The sequence below is a fragment of the Planococcus citri genome, chromosome 4 (genome assembly GCF_950023065.1).
Source record: "Planococcus citri chromosome 4, ihPlaCitr1.1, whole genome shotgun sequence".
Classification (NCBI taxonomy): domain Eukaryota; kingdom Metazoa; phylum Arthropoda; class Insecta; order Hemiptera; family Pseudococcidae; genus Planococcus; species Planococcus citri.
In genome coordinates, this window is record NC_088680.1 from 1168711 (window position 1) to 1196425 (window position 27715).

Here is a 27715-nt window from a genome sequence, read left to right on the forward strand (position 1 = left end):
GCGTCCACGTTCTAACGTAACGCGAACCCGTCAACCAACAAGCTGCGTTTAACGTCGTGCCATAAAAAAAACCAGCTCCTTAATCATAAGCCGATAGAACACCAGTGTGTGTCGTTCCATCATTCGAATACTTGGAAGCCCAGTTTCCAAAGTTTATCAAGTGCTGAAGTTCATTTTACGAGTTTTGGAAAATTGGTCAAAGTTGAAAAATTCAGTTCATCGAATTGAATTTTTCAAAATTGTTCCCAAACGTGGTGCTTAGAGAGAAGTGTTCGAAATCCATCTACGGTCTGTTTTCAACCCATTAAAATGATGCAAAACACAATATTTCAGCCACCTTGAAGCTCTGGGCTGATTTTTGTAGCAAATGCAGGGTGCTCTGATGGCGATCGTTCGTCATAATGCAATGATACGTACAAGGGTTTCAAGGTAAACTGAAAACCACGAAAAGTCCTCATTTCTCCCATCTTTTCATCTCTTTTGGCATCTTTGGCCATTTTTGAAAATATATGTAAGTATCTACCTACTTAATTTTTGAAATTTGGAAAAAAATTTCATTATGTTTTCAACAGACTTTCAAAAATTTGAAAAAAATGTGATCAATTTCCAATTTTTGAAATGCTGAGTCGATTGCAGGTGCTTTCAAACCGTCCTGGAACATCCTGCCATATTTTGTGAAGTAGATTCATATTTCTGGAATCTGCTGAAGGCTCCAGAACTTCTGAAAATGATTTGAAATCATTTCCAATAAATGACAAGGGGAGGGGGGGTCTATGATAGGATATATGACAGATTTCAGCTTTCGAGTTGAATTTGGTGAAATTTTGATTTTTTTAAAACTATTTTTGGCCATTGATTTTCAAAAATTCACTAAAGATCGAAAAATGCATTTTAGTCCTTGAAATTTTGGCCGATGTGATGGTGGATTTTTACATGCTCTTTCGATCTTGTTTTGTCCGGTTCAAAAATTCTACTGCCAGTGAGAATAGCTATTTTGTAATAAATAAAGTCAAGCGAAAAAATGCCAAAAAGAACATCTAAAATGGATCACAAGATTAATTTTCAAAATTTGATAAAATTAAGATTGAAATCTGAAATTCGGTCAACCTACTCTCTACTTTTGACCTTCCGAATTGATTGGTGATAATCTCAAACTATTCCACATCTTCAAACGAATTTTTGGATTTTCAAGTTTTGGAAAAAGTAGATATGCATAAAAACGCTTAAAGCAAAAAAAATTTTTGGGGGGGGGATGCTACATATAATTACAGGATTATTACACCCAAAATGTAGAGGTCTTAGATCTGGTTTGTGAGGTTGATGTGTTTCATTAGGATAACGAATTTTTGTATTTAGGGTTCGTCAGGAATAGTAGGGGGGGGGGGGCGTTCTTTTATTTGAAGCTTCTAAAACCGAACTCAGTAAATGATTAGACTTTATTCGTTCGATTTAGGCACAAATTCATAAAATCCATCTCCATTCCTTCAAAATAAAAATTTTCAAATTTAAATAAAATCATTGTTTAAAAACTTGACATTGTAATCTGGGCTGAAATTTGGTTCATACCCTATTTTTGGTCGCCAAAATCAATTCATGATCCTTTTGAGCTATTTTAGAGCTTGCAGTGAGGATTTTTAAATTTTCCAGTTCCTTGAAAAAATTTTGCTTAAATAGGTTGAAATGGCCACAACGATTTTTTACACGAATGATGGACTTTGATTTGAATTTTCCGAAATTCTCCAAAAATCAAAAATGAAATTCAGCACTTCAAATTTGGCCTACCGGAACATTTTTGGTCAACTTACAATTTTCCTTAATCTTATCTAAAAATCTTCTCTCCAGTCAGGATATCATGTTATTAACTAGGTCAATTAATTTTATAGATTTAAAAAAAAATGTGCTCAAATTTGATTGAAAGAGTCATAAAGGCATTAAATTTGAGTTCATAAATACTGAAAAGAGGCGTGTCGAACGGGAAGGTGTAAGGGAGGATGTCTCCCCCTTCCTGACAGAAAATTTATGCGAAAAGTTGAGAATTTTTGGAAAAAAGTGGGTGAGTTGGAAAAAGTTTACAAAGTTGGGAATACATATTGTGTAAGTGAGGAAAATCAAAGAACTACAACCAAAAATCACGAGCTTCACTCCTTGAAATATAAATTTTTAAAAGTTTTCCCCCTCGTTTCGCTCGAGTCAGTCATTTTCCTTTTCCTTTCTCCAAAACCTAAGTTGGAGGGTCGAAAAATTGACTGCTCTGATCGAAAACAGTGATTTTTTCGCACCCCACGAATTGTAAACTTTCTGAAGCATTCGCCTTCGCTTCGCTCGTACGAAATCGAAACTTTGCACCCGCCTGTCGATCCTCCGGGACAAATTTTTTCTTAAAAGGGCAGTCCTAAGGAACATTTCTAGCCCTTGTACGCAAAAAAAAAAGTGGCCCTACTTACAAAATGGCGGTCATTTTGATTGACAGGTCAGCCGAAATCGCAGATTTTGCGTTTTAATATAGGACTTGCACGAACTTTTTCAAACTTTACAAAGGTAGATCGAAAAATCATGCAAAAATTCATCTCCTGTCAAAATTTCAAGTGCTAAAGTGATTTTTCGGTTTTTGGTGAACTTTTAAAAAATCAAATTTAGGCCAAAAATGAGGGAAAAATCAAAATTTTACCAAATTGACCAAGAAAGCTGAAATTTGAGATGTACCCTATTTTCGACATGCCAAATCGATTGAAAACTGTTTCAAACCGTTTTGAGCAGTTCTGGAGCCTCCAGCAGATTTTTGAAACTCGAAATTCCCACAAAATTTCATCAAATTGAGTTGGAAAGCCGAAATTTACTCTACAACTAATGTCTTTTGGAGCCTCCAGCAAATTTTTGAAAATTACTGGAGCCTCCAGTAGATTTTTGAAACTTGAAATTTCCCAAAATTTCGTCAAATGGAGATGGAATGCCGAAATTTATTCTGCACTCCAATTTTAACACCCTCTGAAGACGACTTCAGGTGGGTTCAAGTCATTTTGTAGCCTCCAGCGACTTTTGAAAATTACTGGAGTCTCCACTAGCTTTTTTAAACTTGATATTCTCACATTATCTTATCAAATGGAGTTATGCATGATGGTTTCAATGGTTTTGAAGCTTCCAGCTACTTTTCGGAAATTTCAATTTTCCAAAAACAAAGTCATAAGGACAACCTTTCAAATAGTCGCTGGAGCCCCCAAAATGACTTGAAATCCACCAGCAGTCGAGTTCTTAGCGTATTGAAGTCAGTTTGCAGAATGAATTTCGGCTTTCCATCTCCATTTGACAAAAGCTTGAGAATATCAAGTTTCAAAAATCTACTGGAGGCTCCAGTATTTTCAAAATGTCGCTGGAGGCTTCAAACTCACTTGAAATCCACCTGCAGTCAACTTCGTATAGCGTACTGAAATTAGTTTGCAGAATGAATTTCGGCTTTCCAACTTCAATGATGAAATTTTGTAGAAATTTCGATTTTCAAAAATCTGCTGGAGGCTCCAGAACTGTTCAAAACGGGTTGAAACAGTTTTCAATCGATTTGGCATGTCGAAAATGAGGTATATCCCAAATTTCAGCTTTCTTGGTCAATTTGGTAACATTTTGATTTTTCCCTCATTTTTGGCCTAAATTTGATTTTCAAAAATCCACCAAAAATTGAAAAAATCCCTTTAGCATTTGAATTTTTGACAGGAGATGAATTTTTGCCTGATCTCTCGATCTATCTCTAAACGGTTTTAAAAATTTCGGACAAGTCTCATGTTGGAACGCAAAATCTGCAATTTCGGCTGACCTGTCAATCAAAATGGCCGCCATTTTGTGAATAAGGCCACATTTTTTTTTAGTACATGGGCTAGAAATGTTCCTTAGGACTACCCCTTTAAGAAAAAAGTTGTCCCGGAGGATCGACAGGGGGTGCAATAGATCCTTATGCGGGCTCCCTGACTATAAGGAAATCTGGCGAAATAAATTGGGAAAATTTCAGCCACCCTCCCCACGACGCACCACTTCGTCACAACTCTAATTCTGAATTTCATTTTGACCTTTTTTGTGGCATTTCTTTCAAAACTGTGGGTAAGAAATCCAAAATCATGTTGGATGCTTCAAAGCAATTCAAAACCACTATCAATCAATTTGAAAGGTTCAAACTAAGACACCAAATTTCAGCTTTTCATCTTGATTTAACCAAATTTTGAGTTCGTTTTAGAAAACTGGCCAAAATTCGAATTTTTGAAAATTCACCAATAGATACCTATCAAAAAAGAAACTCGCCACTTCAAATGACGTCTGTAAAAGGTGGTTTTTTAGACACTCTTTCGTTTTTTTTACGAGGTCCAAACGTTTTTTTTTTTGCCAATTGATGAAGGTTCTCAACTTCCTTGTATAAGATGACCCCAGCAATGTGGTTTAGTTACATTGATATATTCCGCGTTCTGTCTATCTTTGGCTTTTGACTTTTCATTTTGAACTTTTGATGCTGAAAACATGTAAATGAGCTACACCTATGCCATCGTACAACACTTGTATGTAAAAGATAAGAATGGGGAGGATTTCCTCTGGAAAAAATATGTATCGCTGTTGTTAGGCGAATAAGTTATGAAATTAAAGCAAGACCTCCTCGCTGGGTTCATATGCAAATACTTGTATTGTCCGCTCGAATGTAGATGTAGTAGACATGCAGGCAGAGAGACAGACACACAATTACACACGTACTCGTATACTTAGTTACTTGCTCGGTTAGCTAGAGTGCAAATGCTCGTAATAATAGGTTCGCCCGATGCACATCTGCATACAAATAATAAACGACAATAATATAGGGCACTATGTACTCGTATATCTACCTATATAATATAACGAGATACGCGTCGGATCGAGATCGCGCCGTAACTTAGTTTTGCGTGTGCGTGGCAAGATACCTATATACTGATGGAAGATGGAGAGAGGTAAGGTACTATACACGCGAAGAGAAGAAGTACGTATTATAAAAATACAGCTATAAGTAAGTAGTAAGTGTACAGTATAAGCGAGAGAAGTAGATAGAGAAATACGACTACAACAACAACAACAACTGCAACTAGGAGGACGATGGTGCAGCGCAGAGCAGATCTAAAGAGGCAGATTATTTAACTACTGACCGCTAGAGCAGCGAGCAAAATAGGCATAGGGCATAGGCACTAGGCAGCGTACTCGTAGAGAGTCTGCACGCCGCTGCGGTCGGAGGAATGGAAGGGTAAAAAGCACGCCGGATGATATCGGTATTTTACAAAAGAGATTAGACAGATGAGTCGTGTGCCGTATGTCAACGCGCGTGAAAGAGAAAAGTAGCTTCGTACGAGTACCTTAGTATACCTCTGGTAAGAAGAAGGGGGGGAAGACTCAAGGACTTTGGGGAGGTCTTCCAAAACCTGTAACGGTATCGGGTATCGGGTATTCGCGTTCGCGTTGAGGAGGTGGTGGCGTTGCCGTCGACACACAGCGACACCGCGACCATCGAGCACCGCCGAGCCCGAGCCCGAGAGAGCCCGCAGCCCAGCGCCGCCGATTGCGATTGCCCGCCGAGTGCATAATCTGTTTCTGTTGAGTTGGTCATGTTGCGCCGCGTTCGCCTTCGCCGAAGCCAAAGCCAAACGACGAGTACGAGATGAAAATTGGATTAGTGTAACGTAACTGCTACTGCTACATATACGAGTAACTCGCAAGTGTCGTGCTACCGATTTCCATTTCACCTATACCTATAGCATCGCTGGCTAAATTTGCAAAATTTTCCTCATCGTCAGCTCACACTTTGGAGCCTTTCAAATACCAACCGAAGCGACTCACCCTCTCGAACACATCGTTATCGATACTTGTCGACGAAAATCCATTCGTTCTAACAACTATTTTTCAATTTTCATCCGTAATAATAATATGAATAATAATGGTCGCGTTCAGTTCACGTATTGCGGTGCCCGAATAAGTGCGATAAAATGATTAAATATTGTCGTCGTTTTTGCGAATAATAATCGAAATCGAGTATTTTGGTACCTACTTTCGCGAGTTCGTTCAGAGTTTTATTTATATTTCTATTTTCTTCCATTTTTTTTTTATTTTTAATAATATTTAATTTGTTGAATCGTTCGATCGTTCGTGTATCTGCACAGTTTATACGTGTTTGATTCGCGTGTGTTTGAATTTGCTGACATCGTGTATGCTGAATTCATCATCCACTGCTCAAACTGACTACTCGCTGGAAGAATTTTTGTTGTGTACTGACACCACTTTTTATTTAAAGGTAAGCTTTTTGATATTCAGTTTCACGTGCGTATTTACTTATCAGTCACAAATTGTAATTTTTCAAACTATACTTTCCTCGAATGATTTCTGGTCGTTGAAGGGTACAAAAAAGGCACCGAAATGTATTCGAAAACTAAAACTCGGATTTTTTAAAATAATTAATGTACTTCGATCGTTACGACCCTTCTCAAATTTTCAGCTGAATTGATTCAGAAATGGATTTGCAGGATGAAATAAAAATACAAATACAAATTTTGACACTCTACTCGATAATTTTGAAAAACCTTGAATTTGATTTCACTATACTTTTGAATAACAAATTGACCTTTCAAACTCACAATCTCCGATTCGAACGAAACCAAGTTAGATCGTAAAAACGTGACTTGAAACTTCCTTAGCCAAAATTTCAAAAGCCAAGTTCATTTTATTGATTTTTGACGAATTTTTGAAAATTTGAAAATGTCAAAAACAGCTGCTTCGAAGTTGATTTCTAAACTTTTATATGAAATATTTTCTCTAGCAAAGTAAACGAATATGAATAGGTATTTCTTTCAATTCAACTCCCACTCATCAACAAGCATTCAGTTTTTGGGGTACATATTCTGAAGCCTGCAGCGATTTTACAATTTTTTCTAGAAAAATGTGTACAGTCACACCATTCAATATCTTGTCAAAAATACAATCTTTATGGTGCCTTCTTTGAGATTTTTTTTTCACTTTTTCTTAAATTAACAAATTTAGTCACAAATTCATTTTTGAACTCACTCTTCTGGAATTTGGACGAACCTCCAGAAACAATTGAAAGATTCACAATAAGCACAAACCAAAGATATGAATTTCAGAGTTCATTTTTGACCCTTCCAAAGTGATTTGAAATTTTTGGAGGAATTTTAAAACTCTTTCTGGAGCTCCAAGATTGCCAAAAACTAGTGGCTGTTGATGAGTGATCACGAAAAGTTTCAGAAATTTTCCTTAGAGTAACTTTTTTGGATTTGTTGAATTTTCAAAAATTTGTCAAAAATCCAAAAATGAACTTCAGCCCACGCGAATTTTCGTTTCGTTCAAATTGGAAGATGCCAGTTTAGAAAATTAATCCACTTGTAAATTTATAATTCTATGAAAAATATCCCGAATGGTTCAGAACACCCTACCCATCCTCGAAGTGGTCCAAAGCCCACCACGTGACAACGCTTTCAGGTCGCATTATCACTCTTGACCACTCCTATGAGGGTGAAATTGACATTTGTGATGAAAATTTCTGTTTGTGACAGTTTTTAGGTCGAGATTTTTTCACAATTTCCGAGATAATTCGTGGGAATTTCGGAAAATTTTGAAATTTCCACAAAATTAGAAACCTTTGACCATGACGTGTTGAATGATAAATTTTCTACGATACCATTTTTGTTTATTTGTGAAAAAAATCATTGATAAGAATTACTTTTTTGATAGTTCTTTTACATATTTTATCCATTCAAGCTAAATTTGGTACAATTTGACACAAAAACTAAGACTCGAGAAGTTGAAACACTCTTCTCATAATTTTGGAAATTCCATGTGTTGCAGTTTGTGAAAATGAACATCTAAAGCTGACAAAAAAGGTACCCCAATTAACAAAAAAAATTCTGAATGAAAACAAAAAATAACCGAAAAAATCTCCAAAAATACATCACCACTCTTTTCAAAAATTCAATTTAATTTTCAATATTTGGCAAATTCTTTGAAAAAAATTCTAGATTGATCAAATTGGGGGAAAATATGAAATATTCGCATACTATTTTCGACTTCGGGGTTCGATTTATGCTGGTTTCAAGCCCATTCTAAGGCATCTAGCAAACTTCCGAATTTTTCAACGTTTTGGAAAAAATTTCCCAAAAGAGGCAAAATACGTTAAAATCTTGATCCAATCAAGCTAAGAATCAATGCGTTGATAAAAGAACATCACTCACATCTCAAAACCAAATTTTTATATTCCAAATTGGATTTTTCAATTTTTTGACGAATTTTTGAAAATTCTACGAACCCAAAAAAACAATATTTTTTGAATGTGATTTCTATCAGCATTTTTTGAAAAATTTGGAATTCAAGAATACACACCAGTTCTGTAAACAGTGATCTAGAAGGAAAACTGATACGAAATTCAAATTCTACATCCCAAAGAACCTGTATTTTGACACCCAACATGATTTTTTCGAATTTTTTTGAAATTTTGGGGGCAGTACCCCCACTTAGAGGGGAGATGGGACAAAACTAACATCAAATTTGAATTCTACATCAAAAAATAGTTAGAAACGTACCCTTTTCGCGTTAAAAACGCTCGAAATGGCGAAGTTAAGTAGAAAAAATAAATTCATATTTTTGGAGACTTGAACGCTGGATTAAGAGCTAAGTCGAATTTTTTCAATTTTTTTCTTCTTCTCTCGTTTCGACATTTGAATCGTTTTCAGCGTAAAAAGTACGGGTTCCTGGGTAATTTTTGACGCTGAATTCAATTTTGATGTCATTTTGAGCATTGGCTCCCCTGGTGTGGAGGTACTGCCCCCACAATTTCAAAAAAACAGGAAAAATCATGATGGATGTCGGTATATGTATGTTTTTTGGTTCGTAGAATTCTAATTTCACGTTCATTTTGATCTAGGATTTTTTGAAGGGGGGGGGGAGATTCTATACTCGAAGTTTTGATTTCGAAAAATTTTGAAAAAGTGATGACGACTGTAAAATTAGGTCATTTTTTAGGGAAATAATTTCTAATTATTTTATATTCATCGTTGCCATGAGGGGTGGAGTGGAATAACTTTGCTCGATTTTAAAGGTGTTTTAAATCTCAAAAGGTCAACGACGTTTGCGTCTATAAAACCGGAATGGCTGAATTAAATGTTATCGAACGCCAAAGAAATTGGAAAATTTCAGTTTCCATATGATCAATCGATTGAAATAAAAATCACGAGTCGACTTTTAAAAATAAAAATTCCATCTAACTAGTGGATTTCATTTTGTAATCTCAATTCCTGGGAAAATCGAGAGACCTGCTCACCGCGGAACTTTAAAATCTGGTTTATTTCAAGCATTGAATTTAATTACGATTAATGATTCAAGTTTAAAAATTGATTGAAATTGTCACGGTTAATCTGTACGAATACGTGAGCTGTGTAGGTAATTAAACGCGAAAAATCAACGCCACTTTTGGTACGTATAGGGTCGATTCAAGAACTACGTGCAAGTTGATCAGTATACCTATCTAAATGTCGTATCACTTTTTGGACGAAACAAAATTTGACGATGTGAATAAATAAAAAGAAAAAGAAATTCGTACGTCTGATATCTGCGAATATTCGCATGCATAAGACGTAGTAGGTAATTGCCATGGAAACGGCATGGCATAGCAGATCTTTAAATGAAAAAAATTTTACGCAATAATGAAGGTAATCGGAAAGGTTTTTTTGATGTGTTCGGTTATGCGATAGTTAAGACATTAACGAGAATGTATCGGAATGCCAACATTAAATGCATACATATTTGCCATCGAGTTGAGATCGCGATTGCGAATCTTCTTTCATAGGCTATGAAGGCGAGAGAAATACGAGTAATTCTGCATCTCGGCTTCTACACATACACAGACACGCGTATTTATCGAAGTATGGTTAATGTTTCTTTTACATCCATTTCCATCAATACGAATACGTATCAATAAATTGCAACAACATCGAATGGAATTTTTTGCCATCGTTTAGGAAATTTTTCTGCTGCAGATTTTCATTATTCTCTTAGAGAGGCTCGAGGATTCGATTTGGGACTGGCCCCAAATAATATGATAATAAATGGGGATCCTCTACGAATTTTGTTTTATTCTTCTTTAGGATGGTCGGAGCAATATTTTTTTCAACTCGATCGAATGTTGAAAGTTGAGGCTCGAAAGGAACGAACACGATGAAATTGAGGTAAATCCGGCAATAATATTAAAATTAGCAATTTTCAGAGGTGCAAACTGACGTGAGTGACCTCCCTATCAAAACTGGCGAAGGTAAAAGAATACTCCAAATATGGTAAATTAAAGTGAACTCGCAAAAAAAAATGTCAAGAGACTTGGACCAAATTTAGTGAAAACTTTTATTTTGAGTTGAAAGTCACCCAGAAGAAATTTTAGCTTCGGAAGTGCCTCTGGAGCGAAGATATAGATCCTCAAAGTGGAGTCATTTTTGAAAAAATCATATTTTTCGCTCTAGTTTTAACCCTACCTGTTTTGAAAAAAACAGCTCAATTCCAAAAGATGATAAATCCAAGATCATTTTAAGGGTTCTACTGAGTGATTAGAAATTTGGAAATCATGTTTGGGCCTAATTTTGGATATAAATTCGAAAATTTCTTCTTCTGAACAATATTTCAGATAATCATGCCAAAATATCGAAAAATATAATTTCTGAAACAAAAAAAATATTTTGAAAATCAATGATTCCAATTTTTTGGTCATTATCACCAATTTTAAAAAATCGTAAAAAATTTACTCACCTCAAATTTATTTTTGATTTTTTGAAATTGGTAACACTGGCCAAAAAAGTTGGAACCAAGCGTTTGAAAATATTTTCCCAGTTTTAGAAATAATATTTTTCTATATTTTGCTATAATTCCTGTGAAATTTTTCAGAAGACAATATTTTCAAAACTCGAATTTACCCAAAAATAAGTGATTTGCAAATTTTGGTGGAGATTTATGCTTTTTTTTTAAAAAAAAAAGTACGTACTTGATCAGTAAAAATGTTCAAAATAAGTCCTAAAAAAGATATCAACCCCCCAAATCCAAATTTCGCCATTTCCAGCCATTCTGGAGGCTGCAGCGCAATTTTTCAATTTTTCCAGAATTTTCAATTTGCTTCAGAAGGCGTGAATATGAAGTTAGGGAGCTAAAAATCGAGTTGTGTATTATACTCGACCTGTTTAACGAATTTATCCACATTTGAGCCGATTCTGGAGCGGACACCTCAAGAGTGGTTTTTTGACCAGCTTTTTCATAATAAGAAATCCAAAAAAATCAAAATTTTACCGTTTCCAAGGAAATTTTTGAAATTTGGGCAAATCACTGTATTTCGAATACAACAAACCCCCCCGAGGCCGAGTTCCGCCATTTCCAGCTATTCTGGAAGCTCCAGCGCGATTTTTCAATTTCTCCAGAATTTTCAATTTGCTCCAGAAAGCGTGAATATGAAGTTGGGCAGCTAAAAATCGAGTTGTGTGTTATACTCGACCTGTTTAACGAATTTATTCACATTTGAGCCATTTCTGGAGCGGACACCTCAAGAGCTGTTTTTTGACCGGCTTTATTTCAAAATTAAAATATTCAAAAATCAAAAATTTCCCGTTTGCGAGTAAATTTTCGAAATTTGCGCGAATCGCAGTATTTTGTCATGAACTAACCCCACGAGGGTGAATTTCGTCATTTCCAGCTATTCAGGCCGAGGCTCCAGCGAGATTTTTCAATTTCTCCAGAATTTTCAATTTGCTCCAGAAGGCGTGAATATGAAGTTGGGCAACTAAAAATCGAGTTGTACTGTTTAACGAATTTATTCACATTTGAGCCGATTCTGGATGGGATACCTCAAGAGTGGGGTTTTGACCACCTTTTTTCATAATAAAAATATCCAAAAATTAAAGGGAGGCCCAAGAAAGACTGGAAATGGCGAAATTCGTTCTCGTGTGGTTAATTAATGACGAAATACAGCGATTCGCGCAACTTTCAAAAATTTTCTCACAAACGAGGAATTTTTGGTTTTTGGATATTTTTATTTTGAAAGAAAGCTAGTCAAAAAACCACTCTTGAGGTGTCCCCCTCCAGAATCGGCTCAAATGTGAATAAATTCGTTAAACAGTTCGAGTATAACACACAACTCGATTTTTAGCAGCCCAACTTCATATTCACGCCTTCTGGAGCAAATTCAAAATTCTGGAGAAATTGAAAAAGAGCACTGGAGCCTCAAGAATAGCTGGAAATGGCGAAATTCGCCCTCGAGAGGTTAGTTCATGACAAAATACTGCGATTCGCGCAAATTTCAAAAATTTTTTCGCAAACGGGAAATTTTTGATTTTTGAAAATTTTTATTTTGAAAAAAAGCTGGTCAAAAAACCACTCTTGAAGTGTCCGCTCCAGAATCGGCTCAAATGTGATAAATTCATTAAACAAGTCGAGTATAACACGCAACTCGATTTTTAGCTGCCTATAACTTCATATTCACGCCTTCTGGAGCAAATTTAAAATTCTGGAGAAATTGAAAAACCGCGCTGGAGCCTCCAGAATGGCTAGAAATGGCGAAATTTGGATTTGGAGGGTTAATATCGTTTTTAGGACTTATTTTGAACATTTTTACTGATCAAGTACGTACTTTTTTTAAAAAAAGCATAAATCACCAAAATAGTCAATTTTGGATTTTCAAAAATTCGCCAAAAATCGAAAAATGAACTTGGGCAGCCGAAAATTTGGATTTGGGGGTTTTAGAACATGCTCTTTTCAAAAATCGTGGTCCCGTTCAAATCGAAGGCGGGCACCTTAAGAGGTTCCCTTGTTAGTTTGATGCAAAAATCTCAAATAATCTGTCTTGCAACTGGTAATTCTTTTCCAAAACATTATTAAAAGCTCAAGCGAAAAACCCTCCATTTTTTTTTTTTTTGAAAATCTCTCTTCTTTGAAGAACTATATCTTCCCTGAAAGGGCATCCTTCGAATTTAAAAAAATTTCTGAGTAACGTTCAACTCGAAATGGAGGTCTCCGCTGAATTTGGTCGAAATCTTTCGACATTTCTTTTTTTTTCGAGATCCACCCTGTATCAAAATTTATTCATATCAGTAGTGAGAACCGTAACATGACCACAAATGGCAAAGGTCGATCCAGCAACTAAATCAAAGCACCTCTCAGCATCGATGAGAACTGAATTGGAAACACGCCTCGAGTGATAATAATTGCGATAAAAATAATTCTTACGTACTAAATACTCGTTAAAAATGACAAAGCGAGAGACAAGCAGAGGACGAGAGGGGCAAAAAGGCGATCGCGTAATTACGACGAGCAACGTCTCGTCGTCATCCCGAGGCAAACAAAATACTTTATTCGATCGGACGAGCTATACGCGATCAATCCGTTACTTTTTAACACACTATAAAATAAAAAATGAATGCGAAGATACAAATACTCGTACTCGGATACTCGTACGTTCATCGGGATTACGCGCGTTCAAGATGGACCATTTCTCGACAACGGTTACCGTTAAGATAAAAGTGAAAATAACCGTATTAAAAGTATCGTTAAACTGACAGTCTCGTTAACGATTCGAATTATTTGCTACATTAGTGAGACTTTTACTTTCCTGTTTGTCTTCGACGACGTAATTGCTATTCACTTTGATATGCCACATAATTAAAATTATCATCATCCGAAATATTCGCGTATTTACACCAAAAAAAAAGATGATAATTTTACCGCTGCGATTGCTGCGGCTATTCAAAGTAGATGGTGCGATTTCATCGATGATGACGATGGCGATGATGGTGGTGATGATGGCACCGTAAAATCTATTATGTTGGGATCCATCATCGTCGACGAGCGTAGGAGTAGAGTAATTTTCACGATTAATTATCTGCAATCGATTCGATAGCAACGTTGGTGTCGTCAGCTCGTGCAACTCTTTTAGGTTTCCATTTAGCCATTACACAATGTACGAGTAGTACGAGTACTGCGGGTACCTACCTTACCTAATTATGAGGACTTGACTGACTTGAGATAGAGTAATGCGTAGATACGGTACTTGATAGTGTAATATTTATCAGCATCGACTGTACAAAAATTTAACGTCCGGTTCATCTTTCAATGCAGAACAATTGGTAGGTATAGGTAGGTATCCATGCTAGATAGTGTCATTGAGTAATAAAGTAAGTCTACTTGCTCAAAAATAGAGTAAAAAATTTTTTCGAGAGCAGTAGAACATTCGAATAATTCTGAGAGGTTGAATATTGTTCTTCGAAGGCCCATTTAAATGCTTAAATGTGCTCATCGTTAAGAACTATTTGAGATTTTCAGCTTCGATTTTTAAAAAAATATGCCCTGAAATTTTTTGACGACGATTTTTTAATTAATTTTAAAATATCCATTTTATCAATGAAGCTATTTTTTGAGAAAATAATGCAGTATTTTCCAGTAAAAAAAGTAAAAAGTATATCCCCGATCAAATTTTTTTGTTTTTTTTTCTTTCATCGGTCAAAAAACGTGCTGCTCAAAATTAGGACGTTTGACAGTTCTGTCAAAAAGTTCAATAAGAAAACTCATCAATTATTTAGTGAGTTCCAAGCAAACACCTTTACAATTTTTCTCTCAGATAGATGTCCAATTCCAAAAATAAATAATTTTAAAATCGAGAAAAAATTTAGATACTTAGAGTCGAATTTGAGTAAGGAGTCGTTTTGCTCAGTGGTCAGGATTTTTAGACTGACGTGGCGTGCCAGGGCACCTCGAAAGTAATTGGTGAATGGGAAAATTTTCACCTGCCTCAATTAATTTCTGTTTTTCGTGCAGCGAATCGAAAACAATGACAGAATTTGAATTTTCAGTGAATGTTTCAAGTTGATCTAAAATTATTCTACTTCGTACCTACTTGAAAGCTGCGATTAGGCATCAATTTTATTTAAAAAAGAACTCTCGATTATTTCTGTAAAAAAAAAGATAGAAATTAAATCCTGAAGTTCTAAAACACATTTATTTACTCAAGACCTGTTTTTCACAATATAATATGTTTAATGGACAATATTTTGAGCAAATAGTTATGATGACTTTGATTGAAAAAATTTTTCCATTTGAGTTTTTAAGCTAATTGAATCAATCCAAATTAAAAGAGCACGTTCTAAAATCCTCATAACCAAAATTTTCATTGCTGAAATTCATTATCGGATTTACAAGAAATTTTTAAACATTTGAAACACCCGCTTTCGTGACGATTTTTCGCCTTTTTTATGGAATAATTTTTTCTCCACCAACTTCAAATTAATGTAAAAGGGTCAAAACGAGCTTAAGCAACTGAGATTTTTTTTGGAGTAAATTTACATTGAAACAGACCCACAGCGAAAGTGAAGAGAGTGGAGATTTAGATGGGGACGGAAGGGAGTTGATTTTAAATTTTTATTATTGTGTTGAAAAATCCTCACGAACAAAATTTTGGTTGCTTAAGTTCGTTTTTGCAATTTTTGCGAATTTTTGGTAAAAATGTTTAAGAAATTGTCTAAGAGTTGAAATAAATGTTCCAAAAATCATATATTTTTGGAAATTTAAGCGCGGTGTCCAACTTATTTGATCGCCAGAACAAATCTAGGAGGAAAACAAACGTGAAACTCCAACTCCACTTTTTCAAAATTTTTTGAAATTGAGACTCTGAGTATAGAACTCTTCTCCTACCCCTCCCCCAAAACCTGGGGCCAAAATGAACGTAAAATTCAAAATCGACATACATCATGATTTATTCGACATTTTTTGAAATCATGGGGGCAGTACCTCCACAACAGGGGAGCCAATGCCCAAAATGACATCAGAATTGAATTCAGCGTCAAAAATTAGCCAGGAATCCACAATTTTTACGCTGAAAACGATTTAAATGTCGAAATGAGAGAAGAAAAAATTGAAAAAATTCGACTTAGCTCTTAATCCAGCGTTTAAGTCTCCAAAAATATGAATTTATTTTTTTCTACTTCATTTCGCCCCATTTCAAGCGGTTTTAACGTGAAAAGGGTGCGTTGCCGACTATTTTTCGACGTAGAATTCAAATTTGATGTTAGTTTAGTGCCACCTCCCCCCTAAATGGGGATAATGCCCCCAAAATTTCAAAAACTTTCGAAAAAATCATGTTGGGTGTCAAAATATAAGTCTTTTAGGATGTAGAATTTGAATTTGAGGTCTATTTATCCTCGAAATCACTTTTTGTAAGACTGGGGTCTTTGCTCAGTTTCAAAATTTTACAAAAATTGATGATAAGTTTAATAGTACAGGTTTTTTTTTCTAAAAAAAAGGTCTCAAGTGCTCGTTTCAAAAATTTTTCAAGGAAAAAAGTATTTTTTTGAGTGAAGTATTACACTGATGTGGTGAATTTCCTTCAATTCAACTACCGAATATCAACAACTTCTAGTTTTGTGTCATTCTGCAGCCTCCAGAGAGTTTTTAATTTTATCCAAAAATTTCAAATCGCTCTGGAGGGGGTCACAAATGAACTTTGGCATCTGGGTCTCCACGCCAATTGGACCAAGAAGTAGTAGGGGGGTTCGGCGATTTTTTTGAAGTTTTTTCTGTGGAAAAACCTTCCGAAGGGGACCAATGACGCAAATCGCAGCCCTCCAGCCCATTTTTAAAGGTAGCCAGGGGGTGTCAAAGTTTTCAGTGAACCTAAAACATCATCCATTTCAGCAGTGGATTACTCGATAACCGCGATACCTATACCAAAATGGAAGATTTTCCCACAGTTATGAAAATAACGTGATCAAAAGTTTGAGAAAAATTCAAAAATTTGTGAAAAAATCCAAAAATAGACTTTTGCACCTAAAGTTTTGTTCACAGAGGTTTTAGGAGAGATGTTCTTTTGACCTAGCTTGATTCGGTAGCCTATACGTTGAAATCGAAGAGTACAATTTCAATTGTTCTGATCTTCCTGCTTTGAATACGTCTCCCCCCCCCCTCAACTAGGAATCACATCTGTATCGCAATTAATACTAAATACTCGATGTAACCATCTGGTTCTCATATTGCTTCTTCTCAAGACTCGCGGTGTAACTTTACGTCCGTTGTAAAATTTATTGAAATTGATTAGGGAAAGGATTCGAAGGCCAAAAGGGAGTTGGCGAAGGACTGTTGCTAATAATTTAGGAGTTTTACATTATTAGGTAGGTAGAGAGCTGTACCTTCACTTATTAATTTAGGTAAAATTTAATAAAATTCCGAGTAAACAGGAACTACAGAAATGGAGTAAAAAAAACAGGCAGGCACATTTCAAAAAATTTCATTCGGGAAATAGATGATTGGAGAGATTTTTTCAGTTCTGAGTGAACAATGTGGTCTGCGGTATTTTGAAAATAAAAGCTACAAATTCTTCTAAGGAAATGCAGAGGGTGGGGTGGGGGGGGGGGGGGGTTCTACGACTCATTACGTATAATAATCATCTATAAGATAGGTATTTATTATTTCGATTGTAAATTTTTCATTCTAGATCATCGTGTAACATCGCACGTCCTGTTTGAATCAAAGATCTGCACAGAGACCACATTTCTTCATCGATTGAAAAAGTATAAATATCTACCATATAGGCTGTCTGTTGAACTAAATTGAATAGTATGGGCGATGATTTCTAAAAAAAAAAAAAAATGAACTAAATGAACTAAAGATAACACGGAGATTCTACTTGTATTCGAGCAAGTTCAAATATCGAACCAGTTATGAAATTCGTATGTCTCGTGGCCCTTATATGCGAGCATACATGGAACGCTTGGGGGGCAGGCAGCTTGAAATCAATTCATATATGTACATATTACACATCTAGGTTCTAGGTAGAGAGCTAGGCATAGTTGGCCAAAGTATACGAAAACCTATATATGCACAAATGCTCAGCTGTGATATCCTCAAAACTGAATTCGTTCGCGTTCATATCCGAAACATGTAATGATCGGAGGTTGAATTTATAATTATACGTATTCGAGTTATCATATAAGAGGGGGCAAAAAAAAGATCAAATAATTAAGTATTTGGTAACGTTCGAGCTTCGTATCGTATATGAGTGTGCGTGTGTTTTTTTTTATCGCACTTCATGTCTCCTCGAATTCAGCACGAAGTGTGGTACAGCGCCAGCCAGCGAGCCAGCCAGGCAGCCAGCGTTGGTGTAGCCTATCGTGAATATTGGTCATCAACACGGCTATGACAGAAAAATCGACTTCTGTACCGGAGGCATCACACGCTTGCTGATTTAAAATCGTGATCACCCGAGGCGGTTTGTTGGTTGCCGCTCATTGATCCAGCAAACCGCGCTTACTTGCCATTAGTTTTGTATTTCGCTCGTGGCCGTTAGTTCTTATTTATTTATTTTTTCTTTCTTTCTTTTTGAAATAAATAAAATATACTCGTACCTAGAGAGATACGAATAAGTATAGCAATAGCTATATACGAGTATATAGGTATCTGTGTATAATCTTTAGCATGAGGAGGTATTGTAGATGTGGTATTGTACATATACGTGCGTGAAGTGCAAGAGTTGTAGAGTTCTCTCTACAGGGCGTGTATTGCCTGATTGCCTCAACTGTATAGGTAGGTATAGGTACGTCTCATCTGCTGCGTTATTTGACCATTTTAACAGTTACCATTACATACCAATACCTACGTAGACGAATATTACGCTACAATAATAAGACTGTAGCGGTTTCGTTTGCTTCGGTTTTTTTTTTGCTTTGATTTTTTTTTGTTCGTCTGTCGTATGGTACTTGTGTTTTCGTCCGAATAACGTTGCTTCCTCATTTTTCATTTCACTTTCGAATAATACTGTACGATGACGCGACGCGACGTATAGATTACGATGAAGACAGAGAGACGGACATGGACACTCTGAGCGATGATGCGGTATACCTATACCTATAGGTACGAGGTACTTGAGCGTAAGAGGACGCGATACGATAAAGTGTTGAAGCGTAACGCGCTCTGGAAGATGTCGCGATCCTTTCACTTCTCTCGAGAGTGATACTCGTACGTTGCTGTATCTGCATTCTGCTTCTGTATAAGTATAGGTAAACCGTGAACGTAAAGGTACCTAGGTACGTAGTACACAGATACCTCTACGATATGGTTAGTGTCAATTGAGGATTTTTGTACCTACGATGTAGGCGATCTTGATAGGTGATCCTAGGCAATAGCCTATCGAAGACATTGAAACCAAGTTTTAGGTTACCTACGACGAGTATACCTACTTCTACTCGGTGCCTAGAGAATAATAGCCGAGGATATCGTAGGTACAGGTAGGTTCACAAAACATACCCTCTGGAAGATTTTACTCGTACACTAATTGTCCATCTACAACACATATTGTGTTATCAGCACTTATACTGCTAGTTCTAGGTAGAGCTAGTGATAGAGGTCTACTCTGCTGCCAGCTTATTCACAATGTTGAAGCGAGAAGAATACTCGTACATACATACGACTGTGTTTCGCATTTGAAATCGTTGCACGAGGAAATAAGATCCTCGATGTGGTTATGATTAGTGCGATTAGTGTGTGTACGCGACATAAATGTGGAGGTAGAAGGTTGATTCCGAAGATGGTAAGGTGTGTCTCACTTGTTTGCCTTCGCAAAGAAATTAGATCGTATTCTTTTCGTTCAATTATTTGTATTAAACCATCGACCATCCGTTACAGCTATTACGAGTACAATCCGATAATAATTATGAAGCTAAATCGAAACGCGAATCGTTTGATTGCCGCCATCGTAATTTATGTATAGGTACGTACGTATAATTCGTACACATAATCGTTCTGCCAACCACCTAGTAATATTCGCTGACCAGTACAGCGGGCTACTGCGTCCTCCTGTGGATTTGTTCGTGTGTATTTATAGGTATAGATATAATAAGTATACGTACAATATGCCATCTGATGTGAAAATATATACGTTCACTTATGTGGCTGCTACATTTTATACGGAGGCGCTTTTTCGCACACATGGGATAGGTTTAGGTACGACTGTGACGTACTTTCAGCTTACGAGTACATGTTCGCGGTTTACGTTCAAATTCAACTTTTATCTGCATTCGCGTTTAGCTATCTGGTCTATGTTCAGGGTTATTGCATTCCGGACGTGACTTTGAAAGTGGTAGATTTACTTATAGTTTTCATGGTACCACCTCAAATACATACGACAAAAATGAATACGATTTCTAGATTTTTTGACCATTTTTGGTCAACATTCAAGTATTTTGAATTTAAGTCAATTTTGAAGCTCAAGATGCTAGATTTATTGTAGTTTCGACAGTGCTTAAATTCAATCACGCTGTTGAACTTTGACCAATTACTCAAGCTTGGGCTAATTTGATCCATACTAAAAATACAAGTACCTGCGTATATTTAATGACCCAGTTCAACGAATTGGAACGATTCGAATGACGATTTGATTCAAATCATTTTTCCAGCTTCGATACTCTTGTGGACTCTTATCCCGTTTCAAAACAATTACGAGAAACCCTCTCGTAGGTATGACTAAAATTTCAGTTCAGCTGCTCAAATTGATTTTTCGCTAATTTTTTTGAAAATTCCAGCAATTTATGCTATGCATAAGTGCTTATCCAGTAAAAATGATGGAAATTAGTCCTTTAAACTGATAGTAACTCCCCTAAACCGAATTTTACCATTTCTGGCTATTTTAGAGCCTCTAACGCAATTTTCGATTTATTCAGCATTTTTAAATTTCTACACAAGACGTGAAAATTGATTTGGGCAGCAAAAAACCGAGCTGCATCTTTATCATGACCCATTCAACAATTCCATTCACATTTGCACCGATTCCCAGAAGGACACTTCAAAAGAATTTCTTTTGCAAGCGTATTTAGGTAAATATTTATGGGAGGGGGGGAGGGATCAGAAAATCTAAAATTTTCTGTTTGAAGGGGAATATTTTGTGAACGATTATCTTGTCCAAAATTAACCCTCTGAATCGCAATTTCGCCATTTCAAAGGTCATTCTGGAGCCTCCAGCAAAATTTGTTGATTTCTCCAGAATTTAAACGTTTTCCAGAAGGTGATGGAAATTAATTTAGACAGCTGAAAATTGCGTTGTGACTTATTCCCAACCTATTCAACAGATTTATCGACATTTGAGCCAATTCAAATCGATCAAAATTTTTCCATTCGTAGAAAAATTTTTGAAATTGCGCAGATGTTCAAAACTAACCCTCCAAAATTTGAATTTCACAATTTCGAGAAATTCTCAAGTCTCTAGCGCGATTTTCGATTTCTCCAGACCTCATTAGAGTAGGTACCTAAATGGATTTTCACCTTATCTGTTTAAAAAATCCTTTATACATACATAAATGTTGCAAAATTGTCACACAAAAGTCCGTTTTTTTGCCAAACCTGTTTGTAAGGTTCTGGTTTTTTTTGTTTTTTTTTTCGTAAAATTTGACCAAGTAAGAAAAAGTGCCAAAAAGCGTCAGTTTTTTTGTCAAAATAGTCGATAAAAATTGTCCATTTTTAGTGCAATTGTCGGAAAGTGTTCAATTCTATCAAAATTGTCGAAAAATGTTCATTTTTGGTAAGATTGTCAAAAAGGGTCAATTTTTGCGAAATTCATGAAACAATCCGATTCTTGCTAAGATTGTCCGAAAAAATTCCCATTTTTTGTCAAAATTATCAGGGAATATCAATTTTTGGCGAGTTGACGAAAAGTTGTAATGTTTTTTCGTCAAGATTCTCAGGAAGTAGTTTTTTTTATGAAATAATGAAAGGGTGGTAAGTAATTCAGCAAAAATTGCTAAGATATTTGTGCTTTTTCCCAAAACGTCCAAAAAGCATTGATTTTTGTCTTGCCTGCCTGAATAGTGATATCTTTGTTTCGAAGTATACCAAACAAAAGTCCTGCAATTTTTGGGTATTTTAAAAACTTTTTTTTGTGAGACATTTAACAATAATTTCTATAATATTTTTCGAATTTTTAACAAATAAATTAATAATGCACATTTGAGAACATGTGATTAAGTATTTTCAGTAATATTCAATAATTCAAGCGATTTATGCATAAACACCTTCTAACAAGGGAACCTCTTGAGGTGCCAGCCTCCGATTTGAACGGGACCGCGATTTTTGGAAAGAGCATAGTCTAAAACCCCCAAATCCAAATTTTCAGCTGCCCAAGTTCATTTTTCGATTTTTGGCGAATTTTTGAAAATCCAAAATTGATTATTTTGGTGATTTATGCTTTTTTTTAATAAGTAGGTACTTGATCAGTAAAAATGTTCAAAAAAAGTCCTAAAACTGATATTAACCCCCCCCCCCATCCAAATTTCGCCATTTCCAGCCATTCTGGAGCCTCCAGTGGGATTTTTCAATTTCTCCAGAATTTTGAATTTGCTCCAGAAGGCGTGTATATGAAGTTGTGCAGCTAAAAATCGAGTTGTGTGTTATACTCGATCTGTTTAACGAGTTTATCCACATTTGAGTCGGTTTTGGGAGGGACACCTCAAGAGTGGTTTTTTGACCAGCTTTTTTCAAATAGAAAATCCAAAAAAATCAAAAGTTTTCCATTTGCGAGGAAATTTTTGAAATTTGCGCGAATCGATGTATTTCGTCCAGAACTAACCTCTCGAGACCGAATTTCGCCATTTCCCACCGATCTGGAGCCTCCAGCGCGATTTTTAAATTTCTCCAGAATTTTGAATTTGCTCCAGAAGACGTGAATATGAAGTTGTGCAGCTAAAAATCGAGTTGTGTGTTATACTCGATCTGTTTAACGAGTTTATCCACATTTGAGTCGGTTTTGGGAGGGACACCTCAAGAGTGGTTTTTTGACCAGCTTTTTTCAAATAGAAAATCCAAAAAAATCAAAAGTTTTCCATTTGCGAGGAAATTTTTGAAATTTGCGCGAATCGATGTATTTCGTCCAGAACTAACCTCTCGAGACCGAATTTTGCCATTTCCCACCGATCTGGAGCCTCCAGCGCGATTTTTAAATTTCTCCAGAATTTTGAATTTGCTCCAGAAGGCGTGAATATGCAATTGGGCAGCTAAAAATCGAGTTGTGTGTTATACTCGATCTGTACTAACAAGTTTATCTACATTTCAGTTGCCCATTTGCATATTCACGCCTTCTGGAGCAAATTCAAAATTCTGGAGAAATCGAAAAATAGTGCTGGAGGCTCCAGAATGGCTGGAAATGGTGAAATTTGGATTTGGGGAATTAATATTCGTTTTGGGACTTATTTTGACCATTTTTATTGGTCAAGTACGTACTTTTTTTTAAAAAAGCATAAATCGCCAAAAACAGTCAATTTTGAATTTTCAAAAATTCGCCAAAAATCGAAAAATTAACTTGGGCAGCTGAAAATTTGGATTTGGGGGTTTTAGACTATGCTCTTTCCAAAAATCGCGGTCCTGTTCAAATCGGAGGCGGACACCTCAAGAGGTCCCCTGGTAAGATTGTTTCTCAAAACAGGTTGTATGAGGGCTAGAGCGAAAAAAAACACAATTTTTTCGAAAATATCCCCTTCGAGGAATTGTATTTACCCTTCAGGGAGTACCCCTGGACCTTACATTCTACATTATCAGCTTGTTTTGATCTATTTTGAAGCTCTGGTGGTGTCAAAGTTCAGACACTGTTTAAATTTGACCAATATTTTAAGCTCGAGCTGATGGAGTTTGATCAATGAACATTTTGAAACTGGGGCTGTTTTGAAGTTCGAGTGACATTAAAGTTCAAAACATCCAACACAGATTGAATTTCCAAGACTCGTAGGCGTTGACGATGGCGACTGTGTCTGTGGTGCTGAGGGTGCTGATGCTGATGCTGGTGACATACCGACACGAATACGCCATCTTGGAAGATTTTGTAATAGCTATTAGTGTCGACAACCAGTGGAGCAGGCGACGTCGCGACGTCGTCGAAGAAATTAGGTATTTCACGCGGCTATTAAGTATTAAACGCTACGTGAGCTGGCCAACGAGAGAGGTAAAAATAAATAAGGCAACTCGGGTAGTATTCGTAATAGAAGAATAGCAGAACACAAAAAATTAGTATGAAAAAAAGTGGACGTTCATGCGTAACGGTCGGTCTGTACGTTTTACACAAAAATACGTCGAGTAGCTGCAACGTTAATGTTACGCGTTTTGCACTTCCTAAACCTAAAGGACACTTACACTTTCCATCACGCGCGAAGACGATTGAAGTGACGACGATGGCGAGACGGGCAAAATGTGATTTTTCTCGAGCTGTTTACGAAGTTACGTTAAACGAGCAGCGATGCTATAGTTTACGAGTAGGTACCTAACCGCCGTCGTCGACATCTACTCGTGTTCGTATCACCATCACCGCAAAGTCCGCAAGTCCGCAATGCAATCAATCGTACGCTACGAGTACATAGATACACTCTTTGCACTTCTTATAGGTACAACTACAACAATATGGTCTCTCTTCCAGTCTTCCAGTACCTACCTGTAGCCACATAAAAACCTCAGTACTTGTAATAGTGAAAGCATATACTCGTATTTTAGCTATATAGATACACTTTTTAATAACAAAATGACTTTGCGTATATAGTCTTTATAATTGGTACAGCTCTTACAGTATAATATTATACATTTCCATTCACACGGGTCGTATTCATTTTTGGCACCGGCACCGGCATCCGAATCGGTACCTACAGCTAAGTTATAATTTAGTTGCGGTTACAGCGACGACGACGATGACGATGACGACGATTTATCTCATATTAATTACCATCTATATACCTACGTATATTTGGGTAATTAATTAATTCTCGTATAGCGTTATTAATTCGTTAATTAATTATTTCTTTCGTTCGTTAATTTGCAAACCTACCCGAAACGCTATCGGCGATTTTCACTGTCAAGGCATTGCGATTATTGCCTACAAACTCGAGAGTGAGACGACGATTCCATTACTGGTGGATTTTGAAAGCTGATAGATACGTGTAAGTCTACCATGTACATAGATACTAGGATTTTAAGTCTTAGGTCAATTGCTCTTTTCCCCTTTACTAATTTAATTACATCTTGAACCAAAAACTTCGGAACGTGCCTGCCCAAACCTCCACTTGGACTGCCTTCAATTATGATCAAGTTCCACAACAGCATAAATCTTCAGAATTGGTCAAGGTTCACCCATACTGTTCAATTTCAGTCAAATCTACAGCTTAAACTATTTTGGAGTTTGGCCAGTATCAGAAACGTGAGAAAAATTCAGGCAGAAATTTGGAAATTTTTGCAAAAAACTGGGTGAGTTGGAAAAATTTTGGAAAATTTGAGAAAATTGGAAAGAAATTGTGAAATTAAAGAAAATGAAATTCTGACAAAATCAGAAATCCCGTCGAAGGCTTCAGAATATCTGATAAATGGTGATATTATTTTTTTTTAATTTTGTAAGTTCCAAAAAGAATCGCCAAAAATGGTCAACATAGAATTTTTATATTATGTAGTTAGACATATTCACCAAAAATTGAAAAATCAATTTCAGAAGCTGAAATTTTGATATGGGGAAGAAAATTTTTATGAAAACCAAAGAAGAATTGCATCAAAAAAGATCTTGAGGATTTTTATGTGTTTTAAGATGATTCATAAGATTTTTACTAAGTAGGAATTCGATGTCATTAAGCGATTCCAGCGTGAATATGTATTTTTCAGTAAGTCTTTCAGAGAAGGGGTCGATTGATTATATTTGCAGTTCATTATGTAACTGATTGTTTCAGAGGAACCATGGTGCGTTTGTAATGGTAATGATTCACAGAACTTTGTCTTGTATAATTTGTAGCTTATGTTTGTTAATTTTTGAAGCTGTTATCCATATTGGTGCTGCATATGTGAATGAGCTACGGATGAGACTTTTGTAAAGAAGTAGACTACAAGATGTAGACAATCTGGAACGACGATTCAGTAAGGGGTAAAGTTTACGTAGTTTGAGGTAGGCATCACGTGATTTGAGAATGGTATGGTTTTTGAGAGATAGTTTCTGGTCCAAGTGTATGCTGAGATATTCAACTGTTGATGTATTCCATGGTACCACAGTGTTATCAATTAAGATTTCTGGAGTCGGTGAGATTTTGCAAAGTGTGAAGATTTTCGTCTCACTTTTAAGAGGATTTAGCGTTTTCAGCGTTGAAACCATGGTTCCAATTCATTGATACTAGCTTGAAGTTGATTACGAGCAATTAGAAGATCATTATTTTGGCTGAGTAAACACGTATCATCAGCAAACGTTGCTATTTCATTATCAGGTGGTTTAGGAATATCATAGCAGTATAAGATGAACAATGTTGGACTCAACACAGCGCCTTGCAGTACACTTTGGCTGATTCCTCAAAGCGAAGAGCTTTCATCATCAATTTGAACATAAAATTTCCTATTTTGAAGGAAGGAAGAAATGATTTTACGTAGAAAGGTGGGTGTTTCGATTGAAACTAATTTGTGAATTAAACCGCAATGCCATACAGAGTCGAAGGCCTTTTTAATGTCTATAAAAGCTGCAGTTGTGAATTGCTTCTTTTCATAGCCGTTGTTAATAAGTTGTACCATTCGATGCAACTGATGAACTGTGCTGATTTTTATTACAAAAACCATACTGAAAAGATGGAAAAATCTGTTCCTTTTTCAGAAAGTCCAAAAGATGTTTACAAATGATTTTTTCAAGGATTTTGGATAGAGAAGAGTTCAGAAGACTGATAGGTCTATAATTGTTAGGAGACGAAGAAGGAGATTCTTTTTTGGATAGCACGCAATTACTTTGGCAATTTTCCAGGCGTTTGGAAAGTAACCAATTCGAAGGCAGGAGTTGAAAAGTGTTTTGAAGCTTGTTAGGATATTTGTTGGAAGGTTTTTAAGCATATTGTTACCAATGTTATCCAAGCCTCGTGATTTCCGGATTTTGATTTTTTTGAAATATAGCGAATTTCTTTAACTGAGGTTCGACAACGCATTTTGCAAAGACAATGATTGCTAGGTTCAGTCGAAATATAAAGACTAAAGAGTGTCTGTATTTCTATTGCAGAAAATATCTTCGTAAAAATCAGCAAATGATTCACATTTTTCATGGTTCGTAGTCGCCGATTTGTTATTATGAGTCAGTGGAGGTAATATCGTTGGTTTGTTGAGAAGACTTCTATGATTCCATAAAGAAGAATTGGGCAATAGGCTCTCAAGATATCTTTGGTAGTTGGCATGTCGATAGGTATAGAATGCTGGTCACAAAGCACCTTTGAGGTGTTCGCCTGGGAATCGGTTAAAATTAAAATAAACGCTCGATCCGAGCAGGTTAATTAAAAATAAACCACAATTCGATTTCCAGCTGCCCAAATTAATTTTTATGACTTCTTTTTACTGAATAAATATCCTATCTACCTTTTTTTCAAAAAACCCGAATTGCCAAAAATTATCAATTTTGAACTTTCAAAAATTCTCCAAAAATTGAAAAATTAATTTTGGCTGCTGAAATTTGAATAATGGGGGTTTCAGACCTTGATTTTTCTTTTAAAAATCAATCTTGCTCAAATCGAAGGCGGATGTACAGGATACCTCGAAAGATTTCCTCATGAATTTAAAAATTGACTCGGCTACAGTGATTTTGGCATAATAGATGCAAAATATTTGAGATGCTTGAACATTAGGGTGAGGTGAATTTCAGAAAAAAAAAAATCGATGGGATTTGACCAAATTCAGCAGAGACTTTTAT

General features: G+C 36.1%; 1 protein-coding gene across 1 annotated transcript in view; it reads left to right on the plus strand.

Annotated features, from left to right (window-relative positions):
• The first annotated feature begins 5443 nt into the window (after window positions 1–5443).
• Window positions 5444–27715, plus strand: part of LOC135843228 (homeotic protein spalt-major-like) — a 38296-nt gene continuing 16024 nt past the window's right edge. Inside the window, exon 1 of the mRNA XM_065361039.1 lies at window positions 5444–6283. The gene's annotated coding sequence lies outside the window, so the exon portion shown is untranslated. The remainder of the gene's footprint in view (window positions 6284–27715) is intronic.